Source organism: Mustela nivalis, assembly GCF_964662115.1.
Source record: "Mustela nivalis genome assembly, chromosome: 5".
NCBI classification, from domain to species: domain Eukaryota; kingdom Metazoa; phylum Chordata; class Mammalia; order Carnivora; family Mustelidae; genus Mustela; species Mustela nivalis.
This window is the reverse complement of record NC_139024.1, coordinates 135,472,022-135,495,370: the sequence shown is the minus strand read 5'-3', so window position 1 is coordinate 135,495,370 and position 23,349 is coordinate 135,472,022. Positions and strand designations below refer to the sequence as shown.

The following is a 23,349-nucleotide window of genomic DNA, read 5'->3' as shown; positions in this document are numbered from 1 at the left end:
ATTCTAACCCAGGCTGTGGAGCACTGGCATTCTATGTGCTTCTAGGAAAGGAAAAAGAACACTTCATTCCCAGCCGTAGGCCCCTGGTAAGATCCTCATTGTGCCCCCGCGACCTGGGAAGTTAGGTTAATGAAAGAGTAAGGGGGTTTATTTTGCAATTCAACCTGCCATTCTGACCCACAAATTCAAAGAGTAGGTACTTTTCCTTAAATTCACTTCCCAAACAAATGGAGCCCACTTTCTTGCAATGTTACAACTTTGATCTTTTATTCTGATTAATGAATTACAGTCTCTTAATGTCATACTGCTTGGAATATGGTTTCACTCTCCCCCTCCTCAAGAAATATAACATGGTTGCTGATCACACAGACTTCGCTGGATGCTTTCTGGGTCTCTGAACAATTTCTAGGGACGCTGATGATGGGCATATGTTTTGGGATCTCCTACACCAAAGCAAGGTGGAGGAAGCCTTGGGAATACTCCAGTAATCCTCTCAAGGCTCTTCTTAATATCTGTCAATTCATTTAATCTGAAAAAAAAAAGATGGTGCAGTGTGGTAAACATATGGGCTGACTGTCTAGGCTCAGAAGCAGGGCTGGGCCTTCCATGAAGCACAGGTGCACTCTCCATGCACTGGGAAAAGGAAAAGAGGGTCCCACGTGGGACCTAAGCCCCCCAGATCCAAACAAAGGGGCCTCCTGCAACCGGGTGAAATGAGCGTCAAAGTTTGGTTCTTTACGCTCCAAACGGCAGTTGACTTTTCTTCCGGGATTAGAATAATCATAAAAGAAATGGTTCCCACTGAGCTTCCACATTCATGCTCGTACAATGAAAGCTGAAAACAAAGCAGAACAGAACAAAACCAAAATCTTTCCTGCAGACGTTGCTGTCATAATTTCTGGATGACCTGTAAGTTCCCACAAGATGACAAAGATGGGCAGAGAGGGCTCGCCCTTCCTGGGTTGGTGCAGAGGGACAGCATCCTGTTGCTAGAATAAAAACCCTGGGGGCCTTTGTTAAGATCCATGCTGTGGAAAAGCGGGACACCCCAGTACTGTCCAATATTTCTCAAAGTCCTCACCACCATGAGGAAGACTGAGAACCAACTTTGTGAAGGCCTAGTTACTTTTAAATAAAACCCATGAAGACTGTAAGTATGAAGTGAAATGAGTGTGGTGCCTGCCCATAGCACTGAGACCCCACAGGGTGTGGGACAGTAAACCCACAGTGTTCGTGGAAGCCGAGCGAATGCACTGTGGTTCCTTTTGCCTTCTGTGCCTTTGTCCACTTCCCATCCCTGTCAATACTGACAACGAAGTGAAGAAATCTTGAGGCTGCTCAACTGCGATGGCTTTGCTGCCATTGCCCTGTTCAGATCTTGCCACCTGACTGCAAGAATTGACTTCTCAACCTGCGGATTCTCAGCCTTGCCAAGCCTTTGAGAACTGCTTTCCTGGTGGTGGGGAGCAGGGCAGCCAGGGACTGTCCACTGGGAGGAATTGCCTCTACAGAGAAAGCAACTGTGCCCTGAGGTCAGGCCCCTGCCCAGGCAGCTCCACCAGTGCTGGTCACACAGAGCCCGTGGCCTCCCCTCTGAGTACAAGGGCTCTGAAGGGGCCCTCTGCTCTAGGGCTTCTGGTTAGAAGTAATCATTCTGTTGGCCAAACTAGCCAGGCTCCTCTGAGCCCACTTCTCAACTAGGCCTCCACCTTGGCCTTGATCAAAACACTGACATATTTGCTAATAGCTCGAGGCCACACCTGACTAATAACCCCAGCACCCCTCAAAGTGCCCACCTGAGAAAATTTGAGGCTGCCAAAGGAATTTGCAATGATTTGCCAAATCATTTGCTCCAGCCAACACCAGAAGAGGGTCCCTCTCCCAGCCTCTGTGAAAGGGTCGAAACCTAATTTCAACAAGCACCAGAGCTAACCCAAAGGGGTTTCACAAGGAAAAGAGCCCTCATCCCCCCCAACCCTGCCTCTTGGAATTTTGTTCTTCCCTGACTCTAAAGAACCCCACTCATCCCTTGTCTGTCCCCTCATTCTCCCTTTGAAACACCTGGTTGCCTCTGTATACTTCTGTATAAGCTGAAGTTGAGTTCACACTGGGCCCTTTCTCAAGATCCAGAGAGAGCAGATGTTTCAGTTCAAGTCTAAAGGCAGAAAAAAGCTGATGTCCCAGTTCAAAAGAAGTCGGGGAGGAGGAATTTTCTCTTGCTCAGAGGAGGCCAGTCATTTTGTGCTATTTGGGCCTTCAACTGATTGGATGCAGCCCACCCATATTAGGGTGGGCAATCTGTTTTACTGGGTTTACCAATTTAAGTGGTTATCTCATCTAAAACAGTAATCTTTCAGAATGACGTGTGACAAGATACCTGGGCATTCCATGGTCCAGTCAAATTGACACAAAAAGTGAACCCTCACAGACAGTTAAGACTAAGTAAGACTCAATAAGACTGTTGTTTGAGCTGCCCCGTCTGTGGTGAGCACAAGGCAGCCCTAGCTAACTAATATAGATTTTGGTACTGGGAAATAGGGGGCTACTCTAACAAACACGTAAACATGTGGAAATATCTTTAGAATTGGGTAATGGGTAGAGGCCTGGAGAAGTATTGAGCTATGTTTGAAAAACCAAAGTCACCTTGAAAAATTGTTGGTAGAAATATGGGTGTCAAAGACAATTCTGGTGAGGGTCTAGAAAGAAAGGACAGCTGTAGGGAAATTAACTGCTGCATGTTCTTAGAGAACGCATACAGCATTATGAACAGGATGTTGCTAGAAACCGGAACGTACAGGAGCTTCTGGTGAGTTCTCAGCCAGAAGTGAGGAGCAGATTATGACAAACCGTCAGAAAGGTGATCCTTATTACGCAGTAGCAGAGGGCTTGGCGCAATTGTGCTCTATGGCTTTGTGCAAAATAGAACATGTAAGCAATGAACTTGGATAGCTAGCTGAGATTTCCTAGCCAGGTGTCAAAGGTGCATCCTGTTTCTGTTGTCTAAGCCAACCAGTCTGTAGCCCATGTTGTGACAACCCTAGAGAAGTAATATGGTAGGGAAGCACCTGGATGGCCCGGGAAACCTCCTTGATCACCTGTCCAGGAGGGCACAAAGCCTTTTGGAAGGGAAGGAGGAGCAGGAGAGCTCAGATCCCAAAGCAGAGTTGGGCTGTGGCAGGCTTTCACCGCCTGGTGTCTGTGAATGAAGAGCAGGCACAGTGATGGCTCCTGCCCTGCCTCATGGCATGGATTCCATGGCTCCTGATCAGGCCCAGGCCTGCCTGGCCTCCAAGGCTGAATTTCTGTCTAGAACCTAAGTATAAAAGGAGAACTTGATAGAGAAAGGGGATGGATTTTAGCCAAGCAAAACTGCCTTCCACTCGGCTCACCTTCCCTTGACAGGCAAACGATTCCTCCAAGAAGGCAATGGGGCTGCCGTGCGAGGAAACCATGATGTTGGCCAGTGGTTAGCAACATCGAGTGGCCAGGATTGCCCTAGAAGAAATGCCTCATCAAGAATTCCAGCTGCAGAGAGAGGAAGGAAAAATGTGCAGGGCGCATTTGTTCCCCACCTTTGGGGTTTTGTACAGTGAGGCCCCATGTCTGGGAGCTGCCAAAAACACAAGTTACCAGCATTGCAAGGGCGGGGAGGAGGGCTATGGAGCCTGACACACATCTACCTCTAGAACTGGCCAAGATGAACGCCGAGCTCCCGGGCCTGCAGCTCACTCTGCCCGTCAACCAGCTCACGTCGTTTGCCCAAGGTTTTGGAGCCTGACTCAGGAGTGAAACTCTCACATGGCAACCACTGCTGGCCTCCGCACGGGGGGGGGGGGGGCAACTGGTGGAGGTGCCAGAAGGGTGCAGACAGCTGGATAGCCCCTAAGGATCCTTTAGACTCTGATGTGCCTTCTGACATGTGTGTCAGTCAAATCGACGGTAATGTGAGTTTTGGTTGAGTGAATCTGATTCTCCACTGGCTTCCTTTATAGATCTAAGCTTTGTCCTGAAACAAACAGGAATGATCCTGCATAGACTGAAAGGAAGGCATGGGTGAGAAAATCTTCATCAAGTCATTAGTCTGTCCAGGAGGGCTTGACCACTGGACACTCACTCCTCTCCCTCGGGAACCTCCTTTTCTTCCCTAGCAGTGGAAGAGTTGGCTCTTTGCCCATACTCTGCAGCCCCTCCCCCCTGCTGGCCAGCTTGCTCTCACCCAGAAGTCCAACTTCATCTCCCCGTCATGGTTATCACCCCTGGCTCTCCACCTTGGGTTTCCCAAGGCCCATTCGACCCTAAATCCAAGTTTGGCTCCATGCTCATCCCCACACCTTCACAGGCCTCAAACTCGTCTGAGAAAGAGGGCTGACCATCAACATAGACTTACTATCTCTGCCTACTTCAGCACCAGGTCACTAGAATGCAGGCGTTTCTCTCACGTCTGCTAGCCTCACCCATCTGGCCACCATCCCATGTCCCCGCCTGGATCGCTGCTCCCGAGCCCCAGCCAAATCCCTCCCGGTCCCTCCCTTGCTGCCCAGGTAGACGGGTTTCCAACTCTTCATGCCAATCCAATTGTGTCACTTTCCTCCATCATCCTGTTGAAAAGAAAACCACAAAAAATCAGATTCTTAACTCTAGAGAACTGGTGGTTGCTGGAGGCAGATAGGGGAGAGGGGGAGGGGTGAGATAGTGACGGGATCAAGAGGCCAATTATCTTGATGAGCACTGAGAAATGTATAGAATTGCTGAGTCACTGTTGTACAGCGGACACTAATATAATGCTGTATGTTAGCTCTGGCATCATTTTGACCAAGTCACCAAGCTGAAGCCAACTACCTAATCTAATTACAGCTTCCACCATGCTGAGAAATGGAGTTCTCCAGCAGTCAGTCAAGAATTTTCTGGTTACCACCAAGGATCTAATCTTGTCACTTGGGACCCTCTCCATCCCCAAAGGAGGATGAAGCAATCCACCTACTGAGAACCCCCTGTCCCCTCCCGCTAAGGGAAGGTGACCTTGACCAGAACAATTCATTCTTTTCTTTTGCTAACAAGTTTCTGGTTCTATCCTCCTTCCTATAAAACCCTCCTTTTTGTACAGCCCCTTGGAGCTCCCTGATATTTACAAGATGAAGGGGAGGTGCTGCCTGGTTCCTGAATTGCTTCACAAAGCCAGCTAGATCTTCAGGTTTCTCAGTGGAATTTTTGTTCTGGGTTTGGTTTGGTTTGGTGCCATAGCTCCCTGGGCCCTGTGTGATTCAGCCTCTCCCTTGTATCCAGCTAACCGCTCATGGCTTGCCCCAGAATTCAAGGCTTCGGGTCTCATCACCTTTTTTCTGTTTCTCCCTTTTCTCATCTCCCAAATCCAGATCTCCCTGGACAACTTGGCCCATTCTTCATCTTCCTTCCAGCTACAACTCTGAGGCCACCTCCTCTGGGACCTGTCAAGTCTAGCGGGGAGAGTCCCTCTCTGCTCTCGCCACCTGAAACGACACCCACCCAGGGCTTCTCATGCAGCAGTGTCCAGGCCTGTTCATTTCTCTGTATCCTCCACTAGACCTGATTATAAGCTTTATGAAGAGAGGAACTGTGTCTTTTATTAGCCATTTGTGGGCACCGACCATCGCGCTCAGCACATAGTAGATGCTTAGCCAAAATCTACTGATGGAGTAAAGGCCCACTGAGTGGATTCAGTAAGATAATTCAATAAAATAGTGTGTCTGCAAGAATTCACTCTCGTTTAAGTACCTGCAATCCAAATCCGGCCCAGATCCTGTGTTCGCAAATAAAGTTTTATTGGCACACGATCACCCCAGTTGGTTTGCTCTTGTTATAGGGGCTTTTCTGGCAGAGTTGATTGTGATAGAGGCCATCTGGCCTGCAAACCCTAAAATATTTACCATCCAGCCTTTTATGGAAAAAGTTTGCTGCCCCTCATCTAGATGTCAGCATAAACAGGCCTGACTCCAAAATATGAAACAAATGTTTATTAGCCACAGCTCCACTGTGGGTAATGGAAGCATTGTCCAGTTAATTCACTCCACTACCAAGGATTTCTTTTATCTTTATTGTCCAGATAATCTTATCAACTATCCGCTGCCTAAGATCCTTGGTAGTAAATACCTCACTAAGTGGACTTAACTAACTCTTTCAGGCTCTGCAATGACATTGAGAATCCCTTTGTCGGGAACCTAATTGCCCTCTGAGGGCCATAATGGGTCTAATTCACCCTTAAATTTGACCTACTCCAGTGTCAGCAGGGCTGAATCGCCAGGTGAGGTGTATGAACTCACAGTCCTTTCCCAGGGGGTTCCTGGAGGCCTTGGGAGCGGGAGCCTGGGGTGAACTCACAGCCAAGGGCAGGTTAAAAGAAGTTAGCCCTGACCAGTGGCCACAGATGCGTCCTGTTTCTAGCTTCGTGGCCGTCCCCACACATGGAACACTAAGGAAACCATGTTCCCAATCAAAGCCCCAGGAGGATATCCAGATTTCCCTCTACAGAAAGAAGTCTGCCCTCTGGAAGTTTTGCTTAATCACATGATCGAGCCCTCTACAACAGGACAGGGACTGTCGGGCTAGGATTGTTCAAACAGGCCGCCGCCAGCTAAGTAAATGTCACAGACAAAGCGTGGCCTGTGAGTCCCTTTCTTGCATACCTGCCTGGGGGCAGGGAGAGGTCTTTGTGGACAGCAAGGACTCTGTTGATGCAAGTATGAAGGAGTCCCTGCGTGACCTCTGTGTGCAGAAAAGACCAAGACACTGGTGCCATTCCACTGTCACTGAAGTTCAAGAAGATGGGTTCCCCCCAGTCCGAAGTAGGGGGCGTCACAGGCTGGGGCCAAAGCAGTTACACTCGGATTCTGGGTGGGGAGGGAGAATTAACCTCAAAGTACCAGCCGGTTCCCCCACAGATGTCTCTTGTTTGTTTGTGTTACCATTTGCCTATTTCCTATTTACCAAGACTGTACTTCGTTTTGGCAGTTGGTGTTTCTCCCCGTGGATCGTTTCAGACAAAGTATTAATTAAGATACTATTTCTGGGAATAACGAAATGTCTGGAGGCAGGAAAGCCAATGTTGTCCCTTCAGTGGTAGATGGAATCGTCCCCAGGAGACGGCAGGAAATGGTGAGAGCGCATGCTTACTGAGGGCCACAAGCTGTGCCAAATGCCTTACCCAATCACCTCAGTCAGCCTTGCAGGGATCCTGGGAAGGGCCTGCTAGTCACTCACACACACACACACACACATACAACCATGACACAGATGCATGAGGTCGCTCTCTTAGTCTGGGCTCCCTCCCAGAAGAGGGAGACAGAGCAGAGCCTAAGATAGTCAAGTACAGACTGTACCAGTCAGTAACTTAGGAGCTGATCCCAGGAAGTCCGGAAGGGTAGGGTAGGAAAGAAGGAAGTCAACACAAGCATGTGTTCTCATAGCACATGAAGAATGCACCCCCCACCCCCACCCCCGCCACCACTACCCAGTGCTCAACCCCAGGGGAGCGTTACCTCTCTAGGGCCGAAAGCAGACAGGCTTACAGTACACTCTGGAGACAAGAAACTCAGGTGCTGGGATGCCTGGGTGGCTTAATTGGTTAAGCAGCTGCCTTTGGCTCAGGTCATGATCCCAGTGTCCTGGGATCGAGTCCCACATCGGGCTCCTTGCTCGGCAGGGAGCCTGCTTCTCCCTCTGCCTCTGCCTGCCACTCTGTCTGCCCGTGCTCGCTCGCGCTCCCTCTTTCTCTCTGATAAATAAATAAAATCTTTTAAAAAAAAAAAAAAGAAAGAAAGAAAGAAAGAAAGAAAGAAAGAAACTCAGGTGCTCCTGAGCGGCGATCCGGGAACAGGGGGAGGTGGGATGCACGAGTCAGGAGCGCCAGTCACAGTAACAACAGAGGAAGAACTCCCGGCTGGGTCTCACTAACTCCAGAACCATCCTCTACATGCCCCTTTCCCACTGAGCAGGCCCTTGTGAGCAGAGCTCAGCCCAGGCCGCCCGAAGCACAGTATTCCTGGGCTTACCTCCCTCCCTCCCCGTTACTTGTGCCCAACCCAGTGCAGTGAGGAAAATGGGTCCATGTGCCTTGGGGGAAGAGTTTGGCCCCATTGGCCTAGGAGAACATAGTCTGCCCTAATGGAGCTAGACATGTGAAGGCCCAAAGCCACAAGTGCACACTCATCCCTGTGCAGTCCCAGTGAACAGCAGCCCCTTGGCTGCGGAGAATGAGCGGGGCGACTGTATACAGTGGGCCGGGCTCCAGCACCTTCATTGTCATCTGTTTCCAAAGGTGCATCCACTCTCAGGCACTCTAGCCCACACGCGCTCTGACGGGACCCATCAGCAGGCCCCCCGCACCGTGGCCGCCTGACCAGCAGACCCATTCGACACTCTCAGTCCTTCCTTAAGACTCAGTTGCCCCCTGGGGCCCATCCGTCATTGGTGCTCAGTTCCCAAGTGGGCTTGATCACCCATTTACCTCCCCTGCCATGCTGAGCGAACTCAGGTCCCTTCTGAAAGAAAGTTCTAGAAGGGGAGCACCACCCCTGAAGAACACTGGGGGCAAAAGAGCCCTTTTCAGAAGGACTGTGGTGGTTTCCAGGCCCAGTGGGATTCAAGTCAGCTTGGTGTGAAGGAGCCCATAATGAATAGGCCAGCTGACCCTTTCTCTGCAGCCCTCGTTAGAAACTGGCTCCATTGTCACAAAGTGGAGGGGGAGTGAGGAAGCCTGGGGACAGCACTGTGCTCTCCAGGTGCTGAACTTCTCTGTTACCCTGGTCTGACCTTCTGCCTTCGTCTCTCAGAAACATGACAATGACGGTCCAGGATTCATCTAGGATTTCACAGAAACCTAAATAATATACTCAGAGTGCCAAATTGTGTCCCTTAGGTAAAAGCAGTTCCTAGGAGATTTTCAGAAAGGTAAACTTAAAAGTACATGCTGAAAACACTTTGTGCATCTTCCCTTCCCTGCAGAATTGCAGTTAAGCAATCTATGGGAGCTCGCTGGTATGGAATAAATGTGCAGCACGTAAAAACCTGCAGGGACCCAATTCTGCCATACAGCGCAACCTCTTCCTGGACACCCCATGCCTCGCAGATTAAAGGATCATCCTAAAAATATTCAGAGAATTTCTGGACGTTCATTCTCATGTAAAAGGATACTCCTCATTTACTTCTCAAAGGCCAGGCACCATCCTGATGCAAAAGTGAAGAGACACAATTCCCAGCCTCAGCGTCCCACGCTTGGGAGCAGAAGACAAATGATATATGATAGTAACAACACAATGAGACAAGCACTATAACAGAAGAGACTTGTCTTTTGTTTTAAGTGCAACAGAAACCCAGAAGAGGGACCACACTAATGTTGCATGGGTAGATCAGGAAAAGAATGAGTCATAGAGGGAATTTTCAGCTGGGTCTTGAAGGATGGGCAGGAGTTTTCGGGGTGGGGGCAAGGTAGAGGTCATTCCATCAGAGCCGGAGGTATATGCAACAGTTTCGGGGTTTAGAATATTGTGGCGTAGTCAGAGGGCTTAAATAGTTCCCTGTGCCCAGAGTACAGGGTATAAGAGGCAGGGGAGGAGAAATTATAGAAGGGCTGCATGAGCTGAGGCTGGAAAAACTCTGTCAGGACCCCATTACCATGACAGCTTCAGCCTGCAGCTCCCAGGGACTCGGGCAGCTGCATTCATTATTCTGTGGAAACTAAAATTAACCTAAACAAAGTGGTCAGATTAACCAAATAGGCAGCCTTTTCCTCCTTAACGATAAAAGAAGGTAGTAGTCTCTCACTTGCTGAAATCTGAAAAACAAGGGACTCTTTGTCCCAAATATCCTCTCTCCCAACCTGAGCCAAGACCGGAAATGTCACCGTCGGGGTGCCATCCCGTTGGATCCGAAAGGCACTTTGGTTTTCAATGTCTGTGAACAAAAACGGAAAGAGACTGGGCTGAGAGAGCAGCTTGAATTCTAATCCTCCTGGGGACTGACCTGGTGGGCATCTTGTCATTTTGTTACTGGCCATTCATGGTTCCCTTCTGTGAAACACCTCGTCCATGCTGTGCCTAATTTTTCTACTGAGTTGTTTCTTATTGACTTACAGTCATTCTTTATGTTCTCTGGTTGCTAAACCTTTATTGGTTACACATGTGGCAAATATCTTCTTCCAGTTCAGTGGCTTATCTTTTATTTTATGAACACCTGCATTTGTCTAACAGCTCACCTGGGATCATGGAGTTTTGTGCCTGACAGATGGTTGAGAGCAGGGGGGTAGGACCCAAGACAATGTCGCAGGCCTGGGAAGAAAAGGCTAGACCCAGCGAAGAGAAGATAAAGTCCAAGAGGCCGAAGCAGCCTTCACTGTTGGAGGACTTCAGGCTTGACCCCTGTGCATCACTCTTGTCTCCCTGGTCTCCTCCGCCCAAATGTTCAGGCCACGGGAAACCGTTCAGATCTCTGAATGCGCCATGCTCTCTCTGCCTCAGTGCCTTTTCCCATCCTAGTCCCTCTACCAGAGCTCCATTCCTGAGCCCTCCCCCAGCCCACTCTGCCTGGAAAGTGCTCACCTGCCTGTCCTCTCCCAATCATCCTCGGACCCAGCTGGATTCCCTCCAAGAGGCTCCTAAAGAACCCTGACTCAACCCTGCTGAGACTCCCACCGTTTTTTTTTTTAATTTGATAGTTGGGATATTAAGATTAAATTAAATATTCATATTTTCCTCCAAAAACATGTAAACTCCACTACCTCTTAATAATTACTGACAATGAGGCAGGCAAAAAAGTAAACACATTGTTGAAGCAATTTCTTTTCCTCCGTCAGGGCAGAGTGTGGGAAAACTGTTGTCCTGCTTCTAGGTTTAAACAAAAATTATACTTATAGCTGAAGTAATGCTAATACATCACAGGAAAGAGTTCTGGCTGACACAAATACACACATTTTCTTTATTCCTTTTTTTTTTTTTTTTCCAGAACCACCAGCACATGATTTAGGCAAAACAGGGTACACAGGAATATGACTGATCTTTTGGCCAAGCCAAAAAAACAAAAACAAAGAAACAAACACAAACCCCTGAGCCCACTCCCAACCTGCCTCCCAAGCCCCACTCACAAAAAAAGTTATCCTAACAACTGTGTCTTTCACGCTTTATAAATATTAACTTCTTAAACCTGCACCTTCTTCTTTGACCACATATTGTCACATTTCAAAAAAGGAAGGTCATTAAACACATTGTTAATATTACTGTATTAAATCTGTTCTCTACTTCAGCAAACCGCCCATTAGACCACCATTTTACCCCACCATGTGCCCACTTCTAACAAAACCAATGGCGTGTTCACAGTCCCTAACTTCAGATACCATAAAACAGGAGACTCTCACTTTTTACTCATTCCCACAGTACCCCGTTATCCCCTCCTGCAGACAGATTCCTAACTTTTGTAGGCAATGCGTTCTACTTCTTTTGCATTCCACACATCATATAGCATGAGACTCAATGCACCATTATCTATTTAATACATTTTTTTAAAGAACAAAATGACTTTATAAAGACAATTTGGATGTAATCACACTTTTAATGAGGCTGCCCTGATCACTAGCATAAATACTGTGGGTTTTTTTTTTTTTAATTATGTTGTAAGTCTAGCATTTTGTAGAAGACACAAGACAGTTTCAGTTGAAGTTAGAACTTTTATGACCTGTATTTGACTCAGAAGTGGGACCTTCTATAGGAATTATCTGCTGGTGGGACAGTAACAGAACAGCCCAGACGCTGTAGAAGAGGCACCCAGACCTACACTGGGATGTAATGACAAGATAAACCATTATTGTATCAAGCCTTTATGGCAGCCAGTGTTCCTTAATTTCTCTGACCCCACACTTAAACAAAACAAAACAAAACAAAACAAAACAAAAAAAACTCCTTTTGGTATTGCCTCCGAAATCTGCTTGGAACATCTTCAGTTCTCAAACCATTATTCTCTGCATATGAATGGATTCATTGCTCTAAGTCAGTTTAACAAATATGTATTGAGCACCTAGTGTGTTCAGGACAGAATGACAAGGGCTGGGACAGATAGCAAGCTAAGTCACAACATGGTGCACACAGGAACACCCCTGTAGCCACCGATGCCTCGGAAACCAAATGGAAGGTGTGCTGGGAAGACGCCGAGGAGAGGGCTTGAGATTTAAGTCATAAAGCTGCTTCCTTGGAAGACACCATATTGAAATGAGAGTCCCTGCACCAGCTCTCTGGGTGACTGGAACCACATGCACGATCCATGGCCAGACAAAGTCAACTAGTCTTGACCTCTGCCCGAGGAGCCCTGCTCCCGAACTTTGGGAGGGTGGGGACGAGCCCACCTGAGAGACAGTGAGGTCGGCAAGCAGACACGAGGGGCTTGACCCTTTCTGTCTCAGGAGGTGATCTCCAGGTTGAGCTATTCTGTTGCTGAGTGTCTCTTGGACGCAGTTGACCACTGTTGTTGCTCCATTTCCCCACGGATGACCCAAAGAAGGGGAAAAGCCTTTTACGCTGCCGCAGGTCATGTAAAGATAAGGAGGGAATGCCTGGTGAGGGCTCGTGCTCAGAAGTTTTGTTGTGATGAATAAAACCATACTGATTAGTGACACCATTATTGATGATGGCAGGGCTCCCACGGCACTCACCTGATTGCTTTTTTAAAATTCCTCCCCAAAAGGGCATATTTGGTAAAAGCGAAAAGATAAGATTAATGGAGAAGCGAGGGAATGTGAAGACCCTCCCCCCACTGGGATGAATACAGGAGTTCACACCCGTAGAGTCATCTGACCGTAAGGGCCCAAGCACCTGACTGACTTCTAGATCCTGCTTCAGACGCTGCCCATGACAGCCCCAGCCAGCCCCGACAACCAGACTCGTCTGTGCGGCCAGCCAAAGTGGCCCTCATGGTACGGAATGACCGATAGTCTTGCTGTATATCTCTCATTTCCATTCTGGGCACCACACACGGATTCCATTACCGTCTCTCTCCTCAGAGACAGGCTGAGCTTGTCTGTCTGGGCTCTGGTTTCATTCTTCCTATATAATCCATAAGAAAAGTCAGATGGACTCGGCAATTCCTTCCAGCCCGAGGGTTCTTCTAGTCACAAAGATCCTAGTTCGTGCCTAATCACCTTTCATCCTCGCAACTAGCCCTCGTGGTGGTTCTCTTTTCGTTCCCATCTTACAGATGCGGGAGCTACAGCACAGAGACGTGAAGTCACCTAAAATAAGGCCACACAGCGTGTATAGCAGAGCCCAAAATTCAGACTTGTGTCTCTCGGACTCCGTGATCTGAACTCTTAGCTATCATGCTGAGTACTGCCTGCGATGGTTGATTTTATGTGTCAACATGACTGGGTCACAAGATGCCCAGACATCTGGTTAAGCGTGGTTTTAGTTGTCTCTATGAAAGTATTTCCAGAAGACATTAGCATTTGAATCCGCAGACCCTCCCCGGTGTGGGCGCACCCCATCCATCTGTTGGATTAGGCAGAGCAAACAGAACAACCCTCGTCCCAACTAGAACAAAAAGATGGAGGAATGAGGAGTTCTCCGTCTCTCTGCTTGCCCATGAAGCTGAGACATTGATCTTCTCCTGTCTTGAGACTTGGACCCGGACTGACACCCCTGGTCTCTCTGTTGTCGGGCCTCCCGCTCACACTGGAACTGGACCCCTGCTCTTCTGGGTCTCTGCTCTTGCACCCAGACTGTGAAACTTCTTGGCCCCATAATCGCATGAGCCAATTGCCCCTAATGAATCTCCCTCCAGATATAAAAAGTTAGATACACGTACGGGTGCCTGCGGATCCTCTTGTTTCAGTTGCTCTGGAGAACCCTCTCCAAGGCAAGCAAAACTCATCCTTTGTGGTTCTTTTCTCTTCGACGATTCTCTAGGGTAAGGATGATGAAATGAGGGGCGCCTGGGTAGCTCAGTCAGTGAAGCGTCTGCCTTCGACTCAGTTCACGACCCTGGGGTCCTGGGATTGAGCACCGATGTCGGGCTTCCTGCTCCGCGGGGAGTCGTCCCTCCCTCTGCCCCTGCTTCCCACTTGTGCTCTCTCTTCCTCTCTCTCATAAAAATAAATAGAATCCTCAAAAAAACAAAAAGGACGATGAAATTAGAAGTCTGAGTGACAGTATTGTCACCCATCTACCTAGTCAACATCAGCTGCTATTATTTTAAACAACTTCAAGATAAGCACATTATTTTTAGTAGTGAACTTCTGAGTTAAGATGGCTTTACAGAACATCTCTTCCCAATTCTCAGTAAAAGTAAGGGAGAAAAAAATTAAACTAGGGGAAAAAAAGGAATTTTCTGATAGCAACCAAGGGAGAAATGAGTATAACTCAGGGAAAAAACAAAAACAAAACCAAAAAAAAACCATACATGTCAAAAATCAGAAACCAAGGGGTGCCAGGGTGTCTTAGTGGGTTAAAGCCTCTGCCTTCGGCTCATGTCATGATCTCAGGGTCCTGGGAACGAGCCCCACATGGGGCTCTCTGCTCAGCAGGGAGACTGCTTCCCCACCACCACCACCCTGCCTGCCTCTCTGCCTACTTGTGATCTCTGTCTGTCAAATGAATAAATTTAAAAAAAAAAAAAAAAAGTCGGAAGCCAAAGCAAGGAAGAATGTGGCATGGAGCCCTGTGGTCGGACAGCAGCCATATGGCTCCCAGAGCCATAACTGTGGGTCCCCCAAATCCTGAGAGCCAAACTAGGAGGAGAGATGTCTCTCTCTCTCCTCTTCTGATAAATGAGTAGTGGAATCAGTTGTGGGAGGAAAATGGGTAAAACAAGGAAGGGGGTGAATCAGACTCTGACCGAAGGCCTGGCGGAGTGTGCATAGCTTTGGGGAAATAATCTGTAAGCCTTAGCCCAGTTCCCATGCGAGTGGGGCATACCCTCCAGCTGGGTGAGTAGGGCCTGTCGCAGAGAGGGAACGGAATTCCCTTTCATGAAAGAAAGTCTAGACGGTCCAGCAACTACCCCAGCTCTTGTCAGTTGAGTCTCTTCCCTTTACACCTGCAATTCTCTGAGGCACCAGAAAGGGAAATACACAGGCTTCATACTGCTCATAGAGAAAAACAACTTGGTCTCAGAGAGGGAAGGAGTAATGTCAAGTTACCCTCTTTGATTCAGAGCAAACAGAAGGTCTGCAGAGAGCTAGTCAGGCATGTGTCAGATGAAAGAAGTGGCCGGCAGCTAAGCAAACATATAGCACAAAGAACAGGGCGGGGGGGGGGGGGGGGGGGTGAGGGCCGGGAGGGGAATTCACCAAGAGTTCAAAGCTGAGAGGATAAAATGACAGGCAAGAGGAAAGGGAGACTGCACGCCTAAAGAAACAGCTAGTGAGCAATGAATCTATGTCATCATGAAACACACGCGTCACACACCAGTAGGAATTAGGGTTACTGGGGCTCCTGGGGGGCTCAGTCAGTTGAGAATATGTCTTTGGCTCAGATCATGGTCCCAAGGTCCTGGGATTGAGCCCAGGATCAGGCTCCCTGCTCACTGGGGAGCCTGCTTCTCTCCTCCCTCTGCCGCTCCCCCTGCTTGTGTTTCCCACCCCCCACCCCGTCAAATACACTAAAAAAAATCTTAATAAACAAACAAACAAAGAATTACAGTTCCCAAACAGAACATCACTGGTAGACAACATAAACTGGGACATTGGAAAAATAACTATACGTTTGTTGGGGCCACCCTAACAAAGCAGTCACAGACTGAGGCACTCACATGACAGAAACTGAATCCCCCACAACACTGGAGGCCACAGGTTCAAATCAAGATGTTGACAGGGGGATTCTTTCTGGAGGCCGAAGGGAAGACTCTGTTCCAGCTCCTAGCTTCCGGGGTTTGCCAGCACGCTGGACATTCCACGGTTTATGGTTATACCACCCCAGTCTCTGTCTTCACGCAGCTTTCTTTCCACTGTGTGTCTGGGTCAGAATTTCCTACTCCTTATAAGGACACCAGTCGCTGGCTGCATGAGGGCCCATTGCAATCCAGTATGACCTCATTAACATTTTTACATCTGCAAAGACCCTATTTCCAAATAGAGTCACATTCACAGGTACCAGGGGTTAGGACTTGAGCATATGTTTTTAGGGAACTCAGTTCAACCAGAAATAACAATAGAACTGAATAGAATTAAGAGGAAGAGGAAGAGAAACGGAAGCACTAGGAGAATGTCAATGTCCTCATCTTCGTGTGGAAAGAGACAAGCAATCATGTTCTAAAACCCAGACATGTCGATGTGTACACATGTGCATACGGATAGAAAACCCCAAACAGTGAATTCTTCTGTCAACTCTTATATTTAGAGAATATGTGGTTAAGAAACATTTACTTAAGTTTCAACAGCTTCAGTTTATTTTTGTTCTTTCATAAAATAAGTGAAATTCCAATGTAACGTCCTTTGTTCTTTCAAGCATTCTAGTGACTCCTTACCATGCTGTTCCGTGAAGCATTTCCAATATGAACTTCCTTCCTGACAACCAACAAAACCATGAGAAAGCGTGTGACTAATTCAGAGCCTTAGTCATGTTTGCAGCTAACAGTGTGCCTGATACATAGCTGTCGTTTAATACATGCTTGCTACATTGGCTTGTTTTGTTGCTAATTATACCATGCTGTACTGGGTAACGTGCAGCAAAACCACTGTGGGCGTGCCCTCTAGAACCCTGCACCCGTAGAGGCACAGGGTGTCCAGTTCTCCAAGACTACATTTCTCATTTCCCTTTTGCACCCAACAGTCTATCTCCAGGAGATTCATTCCAGACATAGCTAAGGGGGAGACGGCACTGTTGCCCTCCGATGGGCTAAGCCTGTACTCAAAGGGAAAATGAATCCCTTCTTTCTGTCTGGAATGTACTTCATGCTCCCTGCTCTGAAGCCCTATTTGCGGGCAACATAGTCACTTCAACCATGGACAACAGAATCTGCTGGTAAAAAGCCAAGGGTGAATGGGTCAGCTCCTTGGGCTCGGCGCCTTTCCTGCAACGGGCATTATTACTGCAGGAGAAGGTAGCCCGGATCCAAACAGAGCAGGCGTTGCTGCTGACAGAAGTGGCCAGGTGTGTGGGCACATTCGCAAACCGTCGGCAGCCTTGCACTCCCACTGTCCCCCACCTCCCACGCCGGCTCACCTCCAACTTATTTGGAAGGCATCGAGAGCTGCTCGGGGCTTAGTAAAGATAAAGCAAGGCTCTTGGGAAAGAAAACTAGGGCTGAACGCCTTTTGCCTCCTTATCTGCATCTGTGTCTGGTGTAAATGGCTCTCTCCCCCTCCCTCCCCGTCTCTCTTCCTCATTTTCGCCCCAGTGTGATCAATATTCCCCCTCCATCACAGATTCGGGACCTGACAGGCTGCGTTTGCCGTTCCTGTGCTGACTCATCCACAGAGCCCAGCACAGGCCAAGTGCTCCCTCTGGCCGGAAATGGTACTCAGTTGAATCTCCAACTCTGGTTTATCTTTGCTCCAATCGGTTTCCTTTTTCCTTTTCCCCAGAATGTCATTTCGGTCCTGTGCCTTGCCAACCTGGGAGTCCCAGAGAGACATTAACACGGGGGTGGGGGGGGGTTGCAGGACACTGAGGGAAGGGCGGCAGGGACTATAGTGTCCCCCCTTGTAAGTATCAAGACGCAGCAGCTGAAAGGAAGAAAGCACCAGCACTGGTGAAGGGGCGAGGTCTGCAGCCCAGTAACACACTAGAAATAGCTGCCACCCCAGAAGGGCATATTCTGCGTCCAGCTTTGGTTTGATTTCCTAATTTTGTAACCTAAGAAGGACCACAGGGGTGGAGAAAAATAAACACTTGTTTAAATTCTTTTCTGGAATGTCAGCTGTCAGGTGATGGAGATTTCTCGCTGGCTGAACCTCAGAGATGACTGCTTTCCATGTCCTCTAGCCACAGAGGAGGAGCCGGAGGGATGCCAAGGCCAGTTCTGTCTCCAAGGTCAGACCGGGGACAGGGGCCCGCGTTTCAGTCCTGGGCTATTTTCCTGCCGTCTTCGAGTGTGACCTCTTTGTGCACAGCCACCCGAGTGCTTATGCTGTCAAGTGCCTCGCTCGGCAGGGTCTGTGGTTTGGAACAGCTGGCGGGTGGCGACAACGGCAGAGAGACCTGTTTAGGGATGGGAAGCATGGTTGCAGCTGGTGGTGCAGGAAGACCACTCTACAGCCAGGGGCTCCGGGTGAGAGCAGGGAGAGCCGGCAGGAAGGACTGGGGCCAGCTTCAGCATGGAGGGTTCCCCGGGGATTACAGGAGCTGAGGCTCTCAGCTGCCTCTCTGTTACACTCCGGGGGGCAGAGGACAGACACAGCGGCCTCACACTGGAACTTCTGAAGACGGTAATGAGTAATTTGACATTCTCCATCTTTAGGTCACCAAGCAGCATGAGCTCTTCTGAAAAGTTCTCCTTGCAGCCTTGCGGCAATCTCTGCAGAGAGAGTGCTTGGCTCCCATCAATTCTGCTCCCTTGGTCTGCAGCAAAGGCAGTGGTGGGGGGAAGGATGCTAGAGAATAGGAGGGATGAAGGGTAAGAAGGGGGGGAGATAGGAGGAGGGGGGAGGGGATGGGGAGTTGGTGGGCGATGTGATGGAGTGTGAGGACGTAATGTGGAGGGAAGAAGCCAGGTCTAGCGGCTGTGCTGTGACCCTACCAAAACCACAGGGTTATTCAAGCTAGAGTTCAGGACTTTAGGGAATGCTGGCCCTGAGACTAAGGGGAGAAAAGAGGGACCAGCAGGGGACTGATCAAGCCCAGCTGCTACTCCAGCGTCAGTCAACTCAGGGTTCTCCCAAAGGAGACTGTGCATAGGCTGTTTTGATGCAATTGTGCGCAGGAAATAATAAATTGAGGAAGGAGAAAGAAGACCCCCAGAGTACCTCCTTTTTTTTTTTAAGATTTTATTTATTTATTTGACAGGCAGAGATCCAGGCAGAGAGGTGGGGGGAAACAGGCTCCATGCTGAGCAGAGGGCCTGATGTCGGGCTTGATCACAAGACCCTAAGATCATGACCTGAGCCGAAGGCAGAGGCTTAACCCACTGAGTCACCCAGGCACCCCTCCCCCAAGGTGTCTTCTTAAAGGCTATGAAATCCCAGGATTGTAGACTCGGACCTGAGAGTCACCTTTGAGGCCATCGGCCCCTTCGTGCACCCGTGAGACTATCTCCTCAATCAGCCTCCTTTGAACCATCGCGAGAGAGCTCTGGTCTGCTTGCCCTTTAACCATTCCATTCACGTCAATCTGTCTAACTGCTAAGACATTCATCATATTACAGAGTCAAAATGGGCTCCCCATAGCCTCTAGCCTTTTTTTAAAATCCTCTAGCCTTTATCCGAATCCTTCCACATGATTCTCAGAAGTCAGATTAATATACCTTTGTAACACAGTTCAGAATCTGCGTGTGTGTGCGCCCAAGTGTGTGTGCATGCAAGTGTGTGTGTGTGTGTGTGTGTGTGTGTGTGTGTGGTGATGGGGAATTCCCACATTGTTCATACATATGATCTTGGCAATTACAAGCAATTAGCAAGCAATCGAGTGATCTGTTCAGTTAGAGGTTATCAGTGACTAATACGAAAATCATATATTTGTTTCATAAATCTATTTGAATTTCTGAATCCTAAAACAATCCAAAAAAAAAAAAAGCTCAACCAACTTTCCAAATGTGATGCTGGAAATACTAAAACAAACCTCTGCCTTTTCCCAAGATGCATCCCCCATCTTTAATAATGACGGATGCCGCCCGGTCACTAAGCCCGGAACCTTCCAGTCTTCTTGATGCCTCCTTTCCTTCCACCCGGTGCCAGCTTTGCTGGACCCCTCTGCATTGTGGCCCTGCCCTGGCTTCCATGATTGGCCCAGGTCTTCCTTAGCCTCCAGCCTGACCCCGCTCCCGGCTCCAGCTCCTCAGGCTGCCTCGGCTGTCCACAGCACGGAATCTGAACTCCCCCAGCTGCTGGTTTGCGTCACCCACCCAGAGGCCCCTCAATACCCCACCATCTGCCTTAGCAACCCCAGCTTCTTGCTGGGCTCTCTCCTCTCGCAGCGCATTTGAACTTGGCACTGGACCCCTAGCCTAGGCCTCTCAAATGCACATGTCCCAGCCACATCTCAGCCTGCTCCCCCCAGCTATCTGCTCCTGAAGAGCCCCCTTTCCCCTTGGGCATCTCAAAGGGTCTGCCTTTTGGTCTGAAACTCTCCTTTCTTGTGCACCAGCCAGCCCTTTTCTTTACCACTCACCTACCTAACTCCAGGTCCTGAGACCCAGAGCTATGGGGCCATAGCCCCTCCTTGTGTGGCCTGGGATACCCTGCAGTTCTCTTCTCTTTCTCAGGTTGACTCCTCACAGGTCTCCAAGCATGGGTGGTCTCCATTAGGGAGGGTACCCCCCCCATGTCATTTGTGGCTGCTTCTCCTGTACCTAGCACAGCACCTGGCCTGCACGAAGAGCTTAGTACATGCTTGTGACGAGCAAGTGTCCCCTTTTGTACTGAATGCAGCTCAGATCCCCACAGAGCCCTATAACAGTAATCCTAAAATCCCCTGCATCCTCCTTGCCCACTCTGTGTCCTTGTACGGGCTATACAGAGCAGACTGACTGCTCTTCTCTCCTCAAACAGACCGGAACATTCCACCGTGAGACCCTTGCTCACAATAATAGGTACTGTATATATGTACTATGTATATATAATATACCAACACAAAATAATATTCAATTTCATACACTAGCTCAATATATAAAATTAAATGGTAGTATTATTTAAAATGCAATGCTTAATTGGGGCGCCTGGGTGGCTCAGTGGGTTAAGCCGCTGCCTTCGGCTCGGGTCATGATCCCAGGGTCCTGGGATCGAGCCCCGCATCGGGCTCTCTGCTCAGTCGGGAGCCTGCTTCCTCCTCTCTCTCTGCCTGCCTCTCTACCTGCTTGTGATCTCTCTCTGTCAAATAAATAAATAAAATAAAATAAAAAAATGCAATGCTTAATAATAAATTACTAAAAATAAATTATTATACATGATCTGTTAACGTAACAATATAGGAATATACTAAACATAATATATTAACATAAAGTGATATACACATAAGACATTGATATAATGATACATCACACATAAAATATTATATAACAATGTGTTATAATCTAATAACTTATTGTTGTCCATTACTGAGTGTTCATATGTTATAATTAAATACAGTGGTATGTATCTACCATCACGTGTGTGTGTATGTATATACAAAGGACAATACATCCTATGTACTCTCCAGGACAGGTTGCACGCATTATTTCATTCATTCTCGACAACGGCTCTGTGAGCTCAGGTCGTCTGCAGCTCGCCCACCCATCCCTACTAATCGGTGAGAGCAGATCTATCCTCCCCTTCATGAGGCCAGTCCTTTCCCTATGCCCCTTGGATGCTGAGCATGGCCCAGAGTCTGTCCTCACATACATCCATTAGGGCACAAGACATAACTCCCTAAAACATGGGAAGCACACCAAAAACCAGAAGTAGGCCCGTTCCTTTCATTTACCTACAGCACAGGAGCTGGTCCAAAGCCGTTCAGATTGAATCACGCAGGGTTCCCACAGCAGCTGCCACTCAGTCTAGAGACCTGATGCAAAAACAGGTGAGCAAGTCATACATTTGCTCATTGTGTTCTGCCCCAGACATTAGCTTGACTAAACCTTTGGTATATTCGTTAGACCCGTTAGTTGAATGACTCCTATCCTGTTAATTTTCTCATGACAAAGAAGTTCTGTCAAAATTCAGACTTAAAACACAAGTCTGATGGGTAACGGATGTGGGCAGGGCCAGGTCCTCTCTCCACCTGTGAAAGAATGTCCCTATACTTCTCAGACTTACAGATGAAATGTCATTGTCCTGGACTACGCCAGAACCCCTCCCCCGTTGTGACTCATCCCACAGTCATGGGGGGTGTGGGGCGGTCAACTCTGGTCTCACCGTCTGACTCCCTCAGGCCACTGGGCAGGACCCCAGGAATACCCAGGCCTGTAGAGCCCTCCTGCTCCCTCAAGGACGTCAGTGCCTTCATGCACACCCTCCCAACCCTGGCAGCCTCTGTCTTCCTTACCTCCTCTTCAGAGAGCTCGACAGAAAACCCGCCTCTTTCTCACCAGGAAGCAGGGGCAGCTGGAGGCATGTGGGTACTCCAAGAAAACTCATACTTTAATGGAATTTAATACCATTCAATATCTATTTTGAGAAGGAACTGAGTGCTGCTCCAGCCCCCTTCCTTCCTGTTCCCTCCAGGCAAAACTCAAGCTCCACACCATCATCCCAAGCAATTCTGCTCAGCGTTCTCCCTACAATTTATATATCTAGTCCAGAAAACAAACCAGTGAAAAAGCCCACAGGGACCTGGATCTGCTTTCTCTAGAAGGCACTTCAGTGAGTTCTTTGGAGTGGGCGGGGCTCACCTCTCACACCAAAGTAAATAGTCAGGAACTCTTTCCAGACACATTGGGCAATCAACTGGAGTCAAGTTCTGCAGGTAAATGTCATTTTTCTCTTCCTTGTTGCATTTCTTGGACTGTGATAGTGGTCGGAGGCCAGACTCCTCCAAAGTGGGGCCTGAGGCCAGGATCTGTGGGCATGTGACTTATTCAGGGCAGGGACAGCAGAGCAGGACGTGGGAGGCGGCCACGCCGGGCTGTCCTGCCACCTCAGCCCATCCTGCAGATAAATCTAGAGTGAAAGTTGGACCTTGTCTTCTGTCAGAGCAAGGAACCTGGGCTTTCATATTCCTTCCCCAGACAGCTGTTGCTGAAGCCCTCCACCCCCTGCCATGGCAATGTGACTTCCGGACACTTGAGGGACCACAAACACAGGTCAACTTCTCCAGCTGCCTGTGGGCAGTCCAGGCATAGGGGCTGCCATCAGAAGTCAAGTTCAAGGACATCGGGGCTTAGGCACCCAAGAACCAATGGGGCCACGGAGACCTGGACAGAGCACCCACAGTGGCCACTGCAGTGTGCCACGTGGAGTGGCACTTTGGGCCACTGCTGCCCAGCTGGGGCACTCCTTAATCAGGCTCTGCCAAGAACTGGGATTAATAACCTCATAGAATCCAGTTATAATCCTGGCATCATCAGGTAACCAAGATGAGCCTCCATCATAATCTCTTTCTGTGTGTGTATTATAGGGAATGTGTGTGCACACGCACGCACACACACACACAGTGGCCAATGGAACCTCCACACGCATATGCTCCCACTTGCCTTCAGAGCACAGCAGAAGGGCAGAGAGTGAACGCTGGAGCGCGGCTGCCGGTGGCTTGGAGAAGACTCGCACAGGTG

General features: G+C 48.8%; 1 long non-coding RNA gene across 1 annotated transcript; it reads right to left on the bottom strand.

Moving 5' to 3' along the window:
- Positions 1-335: 335 nt before the first annotated feature.
- LOC309864415 lies at positions 336-22,359 on the bottom strand. The gene is made up of 3 exons (XR_014311511.1): positions 22,125-22,359; positions 21,564-21,644; positions 336-529 (listed from the first exon to the last, which is right to left on the bottom strand). It is a non-coding gene; the product is annotated as an uncharacterized lncRNA (long non-coding RNA).
- Positions 22,360-23,349: the final 990 nt, after the last annotated feature.